The sequence below is a fragment of the Spermophilus citellus genome (genome assembly GCF_964194105.1).
Source record: "Spermophilus citellus genome assembly, chromosome: X".
Taxonomy (NCBI): Eukaryota; Metazoa; Chordata; class Mammalia; order Rodentia; family Sciuridae; genus Spermophilus; species Spermophilus citellus.
The window spans coordinates 738351-751689 of NC_138190.1; positions in this window are offsets into that span (position 1 = coordinate 738351).

Sequence of the window (13339 nt, forward strand, 5' to 3'; positions counted from 1 at the left end):
GTCAAACAACAACAAGTGCTGGAGAGGATGTGGGGAAAAGGGTACTCTTGTACATTGCTGGTGGGACTGCAAATTGGTGCGGCCAATTTGGAAAGCAGTATGGAGATTCCTGGGAAACCTAGGAATGGAACCACCATTTGACCCAGCTATTGCCCTTCTTGGACTATTCCCTGAAGACCTTAAAAGAGCATACTACAGGGATACTGCCACATCAATGTTCATAGCAGCACAATTCACAATAGCTAGACTATGAAACCAACCCAGATGCCCTTCAATAGATGAATGGATAAAAAAATGTGGCATTTATACACAATGGAGTATTACGCAGCACTAAAAATGACAAAATCATGGAATTTGCAGGGAAATGGATGGCATTAGAGCAGATTATGCTAAGTGAAGCTAGCCAATCCCTAAAAAACAAATGCCAATGCCTTCTTTGATATAATGAGAGCAACTAAGAACAGAGCAGAGAGGAAGAGCAGGAGGAAAAGATCAACATTAAACAGAGACATGAGGTGGGAGGGAAAGGGAGAGAAAAGGGAAATTGCATGGAAATGGAAGGAGACCCTCATTGTTATACAAAATTACATATAAGAGGTTGTGAGCAGGAAGGGAAAAAAAACAAGAGAAAGAATTAAATTATAGCAGATGGAGTAGAGAGAGAAGATGGGAGGGGAGGGGAGGGGGGATAGTAGAGGATAGGAAAGGAAGCAGAATACAACAGTTACTAATATGGCATTATGTAAAAATTGGATGTGTAATCAATGTGATTCTGCAATCTGTATTTGGGGTACAAATGGGAGTTCATAACCCACTTGAATCAAATGTATGAAATATGATATGTCAAAGAGTTTTGTAATGTTTTGAACAACCAATAAAAAAAATCAAATAAAATCACACTAGACAAAAGCCCTGTATATATAAATGTGGTCGGACCTTTGCTGGTTTCAGATCCATTTGAACTTGTTCAGACTTGAGGAAATTTTTATTTCATTTCATTTTATTTATTTTGAGAAAACCACTGTAGGTGTGTGAAAAGGTGTGTGCCTTCCTTTCTTTCTTTCTTTTTTTTTTTATCTACTCAGAGGTAACAAAAATGCACCCTGCATTGGAGAGGAGCATTGCATCAGCATGAAGATTTGAAAGCAACATGTTTTTCTGGGTTAAATCTCTCTTATTGTTAGATTCCATTTTCCTGTATTTTAAGTCTTTTGTTGTCCTAAGAATCAAACCCAGCGCCTCACACATTCGAGGCATGTTGTCAACTACTGCACCACACCTGAGCCCAAGTGTTGCGATTTGTAAGGTGACTACCTGGCTTACAAAGAGTAAAGAACTCAGTGAGACCCTGTCTCTAAAAAACTAACTCAAATAATAAATTTAAAAGAAGGCTGGGGGGTTGCTCAGTGGTCGTGTCCCCCGAGTTCAATTCCCAGTACCTCCAAGAAAAATACATTAGGAACCAAGATTTAATAAACTGTATGATGGGTGGATGGGCTTGTCCATTATACTGTTTTCTTCTTTGGAATCTCAGGCATGGTTTACTAATTTTGGAACTCTGTAAAATTTACCAGTTCAATGAAAAGCAAGTCTATGGTTTTTAAAAAAATATATAGCAAGGTCCATAGGGGCAGCTTCCTGCTCTGGGAACCCTCAGTAATTGGTAGTCATCACAAGTGGCCATAATGTCCTTATCTTAAAGAGTTTGTGGAAGCTTCTGTTGTGTAGGAGGTTCTGAAGGTGCTAAAAGTTCCTGTGTTTTCAGAGAGTTGGTGGAGGAATTCCATATGGAGGTCTCTGATTTATAGATGATGTCATTGGGGAGCTCAATTGAAACTGATAAGTGAAGAACATGTTGCCAGATGGTCCAGTGCAGTCTAAGAGGTGTCAGATATTCTTGTCTTTAAGAAGTGTGTCAAGGACCCTTGGAGGTGGAAGTCAGCAATTTAGGATGTGCTCTTGCAAAAACATGATGCTTGAGTCTCTGCTCAGGTCACTTGTGAAAAGCTGATGAGTAGTCTGAAAATTTATTTGGTGCTGTTAGTGATAAGGGCAATTTGCATTAGAATGCTATTGAAATAGAGAAAACAGAATATTAGCGAAATCTGAGGCCAAAACATATACCAGTTGTTAATTAGATAGGATTAGTAATTTTCATTATATTTGGTATTGAGCACGAATACTTAGAGATGGAGCCACATCATATTAGCAGTAATGTACCCCAGGCAATAGTTGAGATAGAGAATATCTGTGTTTCTGTAGTTGGAATTTCATTGTTTCTCTGTGATTATCAGTGACTGTGTTTAAAGATTTCAGGATGCCTAGATATAATTCTGATTTTTCTATACTTAACAAATTGGAAAATATTAGACTATTAAATATTCTGAGAAGCACCTCACATTTCATTGGAAATTTTAGTTTCCATACACCTTGTTTTAACATATCAAAAAACATATGAAGTAATTTAATTGGAGATTGATGGTGTTTATTTAATTATTTTTGTTACTGGGTATTGCTTCTACCAGTATGGCCAAAGTAGCAGGTTTTGGCAAGGCTGATGGGAGATTGGAAGAAATAAAGAGTAACACATGCAGAACTTGAAGATAGAACAGCTGGGATCAGGTGGAGCGCTGCTCTTTGATGGAGCAGCAGGTCTAAAGTATTACACCAGCAATCTTTATTATATGTATCTCATTAATCAGATTAAAGACTATGCAAGCATTATTCTTTGTATTCATGAAAGTTACACAGTTAGCAACAGTATGGAGCTATTTCTTCCATTACATTCCACAGTTGCAATGCACAATGTTATGAGCACTATGCAGGTCTCAAGAAAGTCCATCCTTTATGGTTACTAGTTTCTGGGCAGATCCAGGAGCAGAAGAACTGGTGAAACATTGTGGTTGTCTTAGCCAGGAAGTTCCTTTATTCCCAGGAGCTGTGTGCCTGAGAATAAGGTCAAAGCCAAGAAGGCTGTCACAACAGAGTCACCCCCATGGAGAGCATTGCCATAGCAACCAGGCATCCTATACTTTTGATTGGAAACCTTCCCAGTCACTGACCATGGAACTGTGATGAAGTCATCAGAGACCCCAATCTCAGACACTTGTCTCCCAATCACTGTCACTGGTCTCCACAGGGGATTGAACCCATGTCTACTTTACCACTGAGCTACACCCTCACCAAGGTTACCTTCAGTTTTTTCCTTGATACAGTGTTGGACTCGGTTGCCCAAGCTGACTTCACACTAATCTACAACCAGAGCAATGTGGTCTCTGAACCTTTACCCCAATGGCAGTCACATTTGCAGGAAATGCAGTTGAAGTGATTAAGTTAAAGTAATGACAGTTTGGAATTCTATAAGTTGTGACTACTGTTTCCAAACTCATTCTACCAAGCCTGGTAGAAATTTTCAAGTCCCTTTTTTTATGTCTCTAGATCATAAGAAAAAATATTTTTTTTCAAATTTTCACAGAAGTACCAATTTCACACAGATCCTAAGTACTTGGTAATGAGTGTGCAGTCCATGAGGAACTTGTTGGAATTGTTTGAATACAACCTACTTTCTGATTTGTCTTTCTGTTTTCTCTCTATCACTCTCTTTTTAGTACAAGGGGATATTTCTTAAAAAAGAAATATATTTAGATAGAGAATTTTTAATATTTATTTTTTAGTTTTCAGTGGACACAACATTTTATTTTTTTATTTTTTTTATGTGGGGCTGAGGATTGTACCCAGCACCCCGCACATGCCAGGTGAGTGTTCTGCTGCTTGAGACACATCTGCAGCCCAGACAAGGGGTTCTTAATCACTAGGCCACATTCCCAGATGCACCGTTATATTTCATTTAGAGACAGGGTCTTGCTAAGTTGTTTAGGCCATCGCTAAATTCCTGAGACTGTATTTGAACCCATAATCCTCCTGTCTAAGCGTCTTGAGCCAGTGGAATTACAGATGCATTCCACTGCACCTCGTGCTTTTTCTTTTTTGAGACAGGGTTTCACTAAATTGCTAGGGATGACCTGAAACTAAAGATCTTCCTGACTCAGGATCCTGAGTCTCTAGCATTATAGATGTGAGCCACAACAACTGCCCTTTTTATCCATTTGTATATTTGTTACAGTACTAGGGGTTGGGTGGATTACCACTGAGCTACATCCTCTCTCAGTCTTGCTACATATTTCAAGGTAATCATTATTTTTAATTTTGTTGACAAAGGACTGAATCCACATCCGATTGTAGACAGACATGAACTGAGGGCACCCCTTCCTTTTCACTTCTTGGAGGCCTCACTTCACGTGGACTCACATTCAGTCCTCAGCTTGATGAATGTTTATTTCTCACTGAATTATCAGTGCTCAAGTCTAGGGAGAGTTAGGATGAAGCAATATGTTTCCAGCGAAATGGTAAGAGCATCACTACTCAGGCTTTTTCTTAAATCTTATCGTATAATGGATGTTTGGGGATAAGAAATCATCAATTCAATGAAGTATAAAATCTATGAACTTGTTTGTAAAAGACTTTAAAAACTTCCTGATGCATTTAAATTGAAATTGTTTTAGATTTTCTCATTTCAAACATTTTCTCAATGAAAATGACACTTCTGATTAGGCACACCAAATCTTAGTGGCACTGGGGCACACACTCTAATTCTAGGCTGCTCAAGAGGCTGAGGCAGGAGGATCATGAGTCTAAGGTCAGACTGGAGAAGTGAGCAAGGTTCTATGTCAAGATCAGTACAAGGGACTGAATGGTAGAGTGCTTTCCCAGCATGTGTGACCTCAGCCTGGGGTGAGGTGACATGCAAAATGTCCACTAATTAAGTATGCTTTAGTCTTTTTTTTTTTCTGTGTGTGTGTGTGTTTTGAGTTTCAAGATATTTAAAAACATTTCAATTTTTAAAAGCTTTTTACATTTTGCACCACAAAACTTTATCCTATATTGTATATATATAAAACTTTGTATGTGTTCATGTATATTATACATATTATACAACATATATGTTTATGTAATGATACATGTCCTAGACAATGATTTGGCACACTATCATTTTAGAGGAATCCAGATGAGATGTGGCAGCAGTTTTCCCTTTTTTTGTGTCTTTAACTTAAATTACCCTCAGCAGTGAGTTAACATAATACGATTAAATATAGATACATATATCCCAGGCAGTGAGCATGAGGTGATAACTACAGAGTGATTCAGCTAACCAGAATCAGTTGTTTTAGTGTTAGATGTACTCGAAAAAGACTTGAGGGGACTATAATTATTAGTGGAACCCAAGCATAAGAAGGCCTTCTTGTTCAGTGCAGGCTCAATAAAACATCAGTGGGATCATTTTGAGGTTAATTCACATTTGTCATAAGGTGTTCCTCCTCTTGTTTTCTAAGAAGAGAAAACACATCCTGTTATTCAGGTTATGAATGTGTGGACACTTAGCCACTGAGCATTTTTTAATATTTTATTTAGAGACAAGGTCTTGCTCAGTTGCTTAGGGTCTCTACAAGTTGCTGAGCCTTGCTTTGAACTTGCATTTTGACACATCATATATAGATGGAATATAACTGCTCATTCTTCTGGTTGCACATGGTGTAGAGTTACACCAATCCTGTCATCATATATGTACAGAGGGTAATAGTGTCTCATTTATGCTACTCTCAGCCCTACCCCTGTGCACCCTCCCCTACTCCCACTCCCCTCTGTCTAATACACAGTACCTCTATTCTTCCCTAGCCCACCCTCTGTGCCTTCCTCTGAATTTGCATCTGCACATCAGAGAAGACATTTGGCCTTTGATTTTTGGGAATGGCATATTTTGTGCAGCATGATATTCTCCATTTCCATTTATTTACTAGCAAAGACTATCATTTTATTTTTTATTAATTGAGTAATATTCCAGTGTGTGTGTGTGTGTGTGTGTGTGTGTGTGTGTGTGTGTGTGTGTACCAATTTTCTTTACCCATTCATCTGTTAATGGCACCTAGATTTGTTCTTTTTTTTTTTAAATGCCATTGATTCAATGATAGATTATTGTAATAATACTCAATATGGCTTACATTTTGTTAAATCTTCCTGATTTTAATAATTGTTTTGTAAAAAGCAAAATCAAGATTTATGAATAGATTTTTAAATTTGAAAAAAAAGTGTATGCCACAAATATATCAAAATGTTCTGTCCAGTCTCCACACTTGGAAAGAAATTGAGAAGCTCCCAATATTCCACATACATTTGTGAAAAAAACCAAACTGTGAACCACTCTTTAAAATGCATGAGAAAACTCTGTGGTTTAATGATGAACCAAATGAAATTCCATCCTTTTTAAGATTGGGAGTCATCTCATGAAAACCTTAAGATAAGTTCATTTCTGTTTTGCTAAAAATACTAAGATTTGTATTTGATCTGATAACCTGATGTTTAAAATTGTTTGAAATTCCTGCCTGGGCTTTGAACTCACCCATGCCTGGCTCTCCTTGACCAGTAACAATCCTCCTTAAAACCCCAGCAGCACCTCATAAATTCTGATGTTGGAATCTCAATTTACTTCCTATCTTGAAATATTAGGGCATGTAGATTATTAATCTGCTGTCTGTCTTCTTATTATGCTTGCCAGAATTCTATTAGGTGTAAATTCCCAAGGCACCTCCCTCCACCTTTGTAACTTTTGGAGCTATAAAACCTTTCACCTGAAGAGCTGGGGTGCTCATCTTTAGCCTGGCTTTGGGACAGACAGCCGCTTGTGGACAGCTTTTGTGTACACAATACAAGCTTGCTTTAGTTTGATTTACAATTGGAGTTGGTGATCTTTTCATTGCATCGTGGTTCAACATTAACACAGTGACATCAGTGTTCACTAAAAACCTACAGTGATCAAGCCATGGAGCTATAGCATGTGAACACATTCCTATAAATGAATGGAAAGATTTGAAGATTGAATGATGAACACATTTGTGAGTAATTCATGTTAGCAATCAGATTGTAACCATCAATGTTTTCTAAAATGTTTCTAGGAAAGTTAAATGTTCATCTGCAATAGGATGAACCTGGAGACACACACACACACACACACACACACATTAGAATATTACTCAGCTCTAAATAAGAATGAAATATGCCCTTGACTGGTAAATGAATGAAAGTGGAGTCTATCATGCAAAGTGAAATAAGCCAATCCTCAAAAACCAAATGCTAAATGTTTCTACTTATATATGGATGCTTACACACAACCAGGGAAGTTGTAGACACAAAAAATAGAAGTCTATTGCTTTAGATTGAAGAGAAAGAATGGAAGGCAGAAGGGGAATAGTAAAGAAAGCAAACTTAATGGGACACCAATTTCCTCTGTTCCTTTATGAATACACGACCAAGGTAACTCCACATCATTTATTTACATGACTGGGGTCCTACTTACAGTAAGTTATTGCCCATTTATGCATAAAGGGTCAAAATACACTCTAGTGTCATGTGTATCAAAAGAGAACAAATTTAAAAAGTGAAAAAAGATACACTCATGGAGTATTCAGAAATGAAATTATTGAATATACTAGAATTCTCAGGGCAAAAATGAGAGGAAATTTTGATGCTCTTGAGAGAGAATAACATGCCTTAGATATTGCATCAAACCAAATAAAGGAAAAAAATATGCATACTTGTTCTTATTTGCTTGTTTATTTATTTATTTATTTATTTATTTATTTATTTATTTATTACTGAAGATTAAACCCATGGGAATTTAATCACTAAGCCACATCTCCAGCTTTTTAAATATTTTATTCAAAGGCAAAGTCTCACAATGTGGTTCAGGGCCTCATTAACTTTTTTGAGGCTAGCTTTGAACTCACAATCCTCCTGGTCCATCCTTCTGAGCCACTACAATTATGGGCATGTATGACTTCACCTGTAAGAACAGAAAATTTGATGTAAAGAATGCCTCCTCCAATTTTTAAAAGAATATGAGAATAGTTTCTAGATATAACCATCCCAAAATGTATGGGTACATAAAATATAATTAATACATAATTATAGTTATAATTATACATACAATTTTTGTGTGAAAAAATTTAATTTTTTCTTTGTTTAATTAGAATGCATATATGCACTTTGATATATCATACTTGGATGGGATATCATTACTCATTATTCTGAGTGTACATGTTGCAGAATCATATTAGTCATGTAGTCAACTCTATACATATAGTAATGTCTGTTTCATTCTACTATGATCTTTCCTGTCCTCACATCCCTCTCCCCTCCCTCCCATCACTTCCCTCAACCTTATCTAAGGTAAAGCTATTCTGCCCTAGTGCCCGCTCTCTCTTGAATTAGTGTCTGCATATTAGAGAAAACATTCTTCTTTGGTTTTGTGGGATTGGCTTATTTCACTTAGCATAATATTCTCCAATGCCAACCATTTACTAGCAAATGGCATAATTTTAGTCTACTTTCAGCCCAACTGATATTCCATTGATTATATGTACCACATTTTCTTTATCCATTCATCTTTGGAGGGACACCTAGGTTGGTCCATAGTGTAGCTATTGCAAATTGACTTACTAGAAACATAGTTGTGGCTTCTGAGGAGGTCATACATGTGAAAATATTTTTTTAAAAAACAAGCTGCTGATCAGGAGAAAATATTTCACGTTACATACTTAATTATCTCCTAGTATCGAGAGAATAAAAGGAACACTAGTGACTTCATAAGAAAATAATTGACAAATTTAAAAATGAATTCTGAATTCTGAACCCCTCAGATATTTCTGCTGCTCTTTATGGTGTTTCCTAAGAATGGTTTTCAAATTGCTAATTGTTAATTTTTGCAGATTGACTGACATGTAGGAAGGCCACACCCAAGGGCAGAGCAAGAGAAGGGGACATGCAAAAGTCATATCATAAACAGGACAAGGGGTAATATCACAAAGGAACAGGTGAGCATAGCTTGACCCACAGGGATGCAGGATGGCACACCCATGCAGGAGGACACAGTCACATGACTCCAAAGATTGGGGCTATCATCTGGGTTACTTAGGCAACCAGATGACAGAGTGAATAATGATGATGCCACACCAATCAGAAAGGGAGACAGACAGAGTCACATGTGAGTTTGATCTCCCCCACACTGAGTCTCACTGAGTCTGGCTCCAGTGTGAACTGAGCTAACTGGGCTGTGCAAAATAACCACACAAGAGACAGAGATACCTTTTCCTTTGGAGGTGCTGTGAGAGCTCCTCTGACCTTAAGAGAGACAGAGAGAGAGAGAGAGAGAGAGAGAGAGAGAGAGAGAGAGAGAGAACACAAGAAAGAATGTGCTGAACCATTTTATTGAGGAGAAGTCATTCAAATGAGGCAAGGAGTCAGGTTTCAGGGGCCTGAGTCTAGCTTCCTGATGTCTGCTGTCAGCATGTTCACTGACATCCAGGAAGGACACACCCAAGGGCAGAGCAAGAGAAGGGGACACACAAAAGGCATCTCCATCCCAATGAGGGCAAGGGGTAATACTACAAAGGAACAGGTGAGCATAGCTCCACCCAAGGGGATGCAGGAAGGCACATTCATGAACCAGGACACTGTCACACCACCCTAAAGATTGGTCATCCTTTGGGTTACATAGGCAACCAGATCACAGGGTGACCAATGATGATGCCACAGCAATCAGAAGAGGAGACAGACACAGTCATATGGCAGTTTGGCCTCCCATACACTGAGTCTCACCGAGTCTGGCTGTGTTATTTTCTCTCTCCTGTTTTCCCAAGGTTATCCACATGCTCTGTGCGAACACCCAGCACCTCTTAAGCATGGGGAATCTGAGGTCCTATCTCTGCTCTCTACTTGGGTGACACAGTCTGAGGCTAACTTGAATGCTGAGAGCAGGGCAGCTGTGTGATTCCGCAGGATTCAGGCAGGGGGCGCCTGTCCCACACACTTCCCACTCCTGTTGCAGGAGTTCTTAATGCAGGAGGAATGATGGAGTCTGACTCTCTTTATTTTTCCACTGCAAGTGAGGTTACAGAACATCTCCAAAGCTCTAGAGGACACATTTTAGTATCATGTCCAAGTACAGCATCAACTAGTTATGAAAATTAAAGGTTTCCCTGGCTCATGAGAATGAGAGGATCTGGGAAAGGGCTGTCAGGGATGAGGGATGGGGACATGTGCTCTTTTCAAAACATTTTTGGGATCCCAGGAAGAGGCTCCCAGTTTTCCCATCTCATCAGAGCTGGAGGGACTCATTGGAGCTCCTTAGGCCTCAGCTTCACCTGCTGCTGAGAAAGAGGGTGCACCTGACCTTGTGTGAGGAGCTTCTTCCACTGACAGGGCTTTGACCTGCAGGCCAGAAGTGTGCAAGGGGCCTGGGTGTTCACAGGGTCATCCTCAGAACCATGGGCCAGTTTCCTCATCCCCATGACTCATTGCTCTACAGCTGTCATCACTCAACAGTGACCACATGTGACCCTGTATGTGGAAAAGGGTCCCAAGTATCACCTGCAACAAGTGGAAGAGGCCACAAATCATTTAGCTTGGAAACCAGGAGGCCTGAGACTGAAGCCATCCAAGTCTCTCTGACCAAGCCCAAGGTAGGAGTCAACCCTGGACAGAGCATGGTCATTTGCACAGTTCTGGTGTCCTCAGCCAGAGCAGCACAGCAACCTGTGTGTGGCCACCTCCTCCTCTGACCCCTGCCCCTTCAAACAGAAGGAAACCAAGCCTCTGGAGAGACACACCCATCACAAGGGCCACCGATGGAGCCAGGAGCCTGTCCAGCTGTCTGACTCCTCGAGTCCATGTGTAGTCTGAGCTTCCTCTAGACCAAGACAGGTCCCATGCACCCATCCCTCTAACTTTCACTTTAAAACTAGAAAAAGGGAAATGACAGGATTCCTCGGGTGCTTTTCTGGCCAGGCATCTAGTATGGATGGGCTGGCACCGGGGTGGGCAGCAGAGTCTCAGTCCCCTCCTCCCACTCCAAATCCCCCTCCAGGGAAACCCCTGTGTCTCAGCTGTTGAGCTGCCCTTGCTGCCAGAGGACAGCCCCACCTCAACCCCAAGCCCTGTGTGGCTGTCCTGACATGGGAAAGCTGGTCATCCAGCAGGGCTACCTGACACCCATCTGGGTCTCACCTTCCTATTCGATTCTTTGAAAAGGCCAGAGTCCAAGGCTGTATGCTCCCAAGCAGCCAGGAAGAAGATGGGGGGCAGAGTTGTGTCCAGTTCTCACCATATTTCTTGTTCTGGGTCCCAAGGGCTGATGAAACATGGGGATGAGGGACTTAGGCAGGCCTGGGATTGTCACTGTCCTGGAAATGGGTCTTTGAGAGGTCTGTGCAGAACCCCAGATCACATCTGTAACCCACGTGGCCTGGGACCTGATCCCCAGTCCAAGACCTGTGTGTGTCCCTTCCCTTGGCAGGAGCAGCCTCCAGAACTCAGCCTTCACATGGGAGGAAAATGGCATGTCTGTCATTCTGTCATTGCTTCCCTACTCATTGTCCTCATGGCACATGACTGTTCTGTTAGACATGAGGTCCTCTTTCAGGTGCCAAAGTCAGCTTGCATTTTCAGCTGACCCTGGAATGGTTCATATTGGTAAGAATGTGAAAGGAGCTGACAGGTTGCCTTCATATCCAAGGGAGACCACAAAGTTGGATCATTTAACATTGCGTGGACTCTACAGGCTTTTGTGTCTCCTGGACTGTGTTTGGGTTTCTCCAACAGCAAACCCAAACAAACCCAGAATAACCAAATTCTAAACTCTAATTGACTTCAAACTAAGAACTTTCCATCTCATTAATGAAATATTTTGCTTTGTGCCAGGTGTGGTGGTGATGCCTTAATCCTAGCCTCTAGGGAGGCTGAGGCAAGAGGATCAAGAGTGTACAGCCAGCCCCAGCTAAGTCGAGATGCTAAGCTACTCAGAGAGACCCTGGCTCTACATAAAGTACAAAATGAGGCTGGGGATGTGGCTCACTGATTGAGTGCAACTGAGTTCAATTCCTGGCACCCCCATCTCCTGTGGTGAGCCATTTTGCTGCGCTGCCTTGTGTGGGTGTTGGCTTAGTTCTTGGACTATGACTCAGTTCTTTGTGGTCGGCCAGTTCCAGAGCGAGCCAATATGATAATGTGCTGAGTGTTTTAAGAACCAGTAAAAACTGGTAAGAACCAGTTGACCTGTACTTCCTGGCTCTGGGCGCCAGTGCTGAATTCCTTGCCTTATTGGCTGCTGCTGTGTTGCTATGCGCTTTTGTCCAATCACATGAGACTTAGGCCGCGGCTCTAGTATATTAGGGGTGGTCTTTTCAGGCTCAGGGTCCTTTCTCTCAACGAACCATAATGCATGCTCCCAATAAAGCATGCTAAAGAAGAATCCTGTTTGTTGTCGTCATTCCTGCTGGCGGGTAGACGCGACAGGATGTGGCTCACTGATTGAGTGCAACTGAGTTCAATTCCTGGCACCCCCATCTCCCCAAAAAGAAAAGCCAACTATTTCTTCTGATTGGCAGAATCCCAGTCTCTGGACAGTAGTCATTGTGCTGCTCCTTTGCTAGCAAAATTATTTTTTTCCCTGGAATCTCACAGCTGTGTTCTTATTATTGGGTTGGTATTGGGAAAGAGGGTGGAGCATTCAGGAACACCTTAATCTCATGTGTCCATGTCTCACAGCCGTTATCTTCAATAAATTGTGGTTTTGAAACATTTTGCCTGATGTTGTAAGGGTCAGGCGAAACGTCGGAGAAAGAGACCACGAGACTAGCTTCATGCAATTGCAAGGGGGATTTATTGGATCCATTCCAGCGTGCTGGGACTCCATGCTCACTCAAGAAGGGAGAGCAGCCCGGAGCCCAGAGCAGAGGTCAAGCAGAGCTTAAGTACACTTTTTGGAGAGGGTGGGGGGCTTTGCATACATCAGAACAAATCATCATGAGGCGCGGGAAAATTGAACAACAACTCTGATACATGATTAGTCCATTCATTGGCGGGAACAGGCTGGGCAGGGGTGATTGGTCACTTCTAAACTGGGTACACATTCAAACTGATTGGTTTGGGCCTTGTGACGAACTGCACAGGGCCCTAGGCTGAATGGCCAGTAGGGCGTTGTCTTAACTATCTCAGGAATCTGGGTGTAACAGAGAAACTTAATAGTACCTAATCTTTCACATTTTTATTCAAACTTTCCAGCTTAGAAACTTTACCCTTTCAATGTTAGGGAGGTAGTATAGTAGAGATCACTCATGGTGTCAGTTTTCATGGTGTAGGACTCACATCCTCTTATTTTCTTTATTTAAATTTTTTAAAATGTGTTACTTTTAAAGAGAGAGAGAGAGAGAGAGAGAGAGAGAGAGAGAGA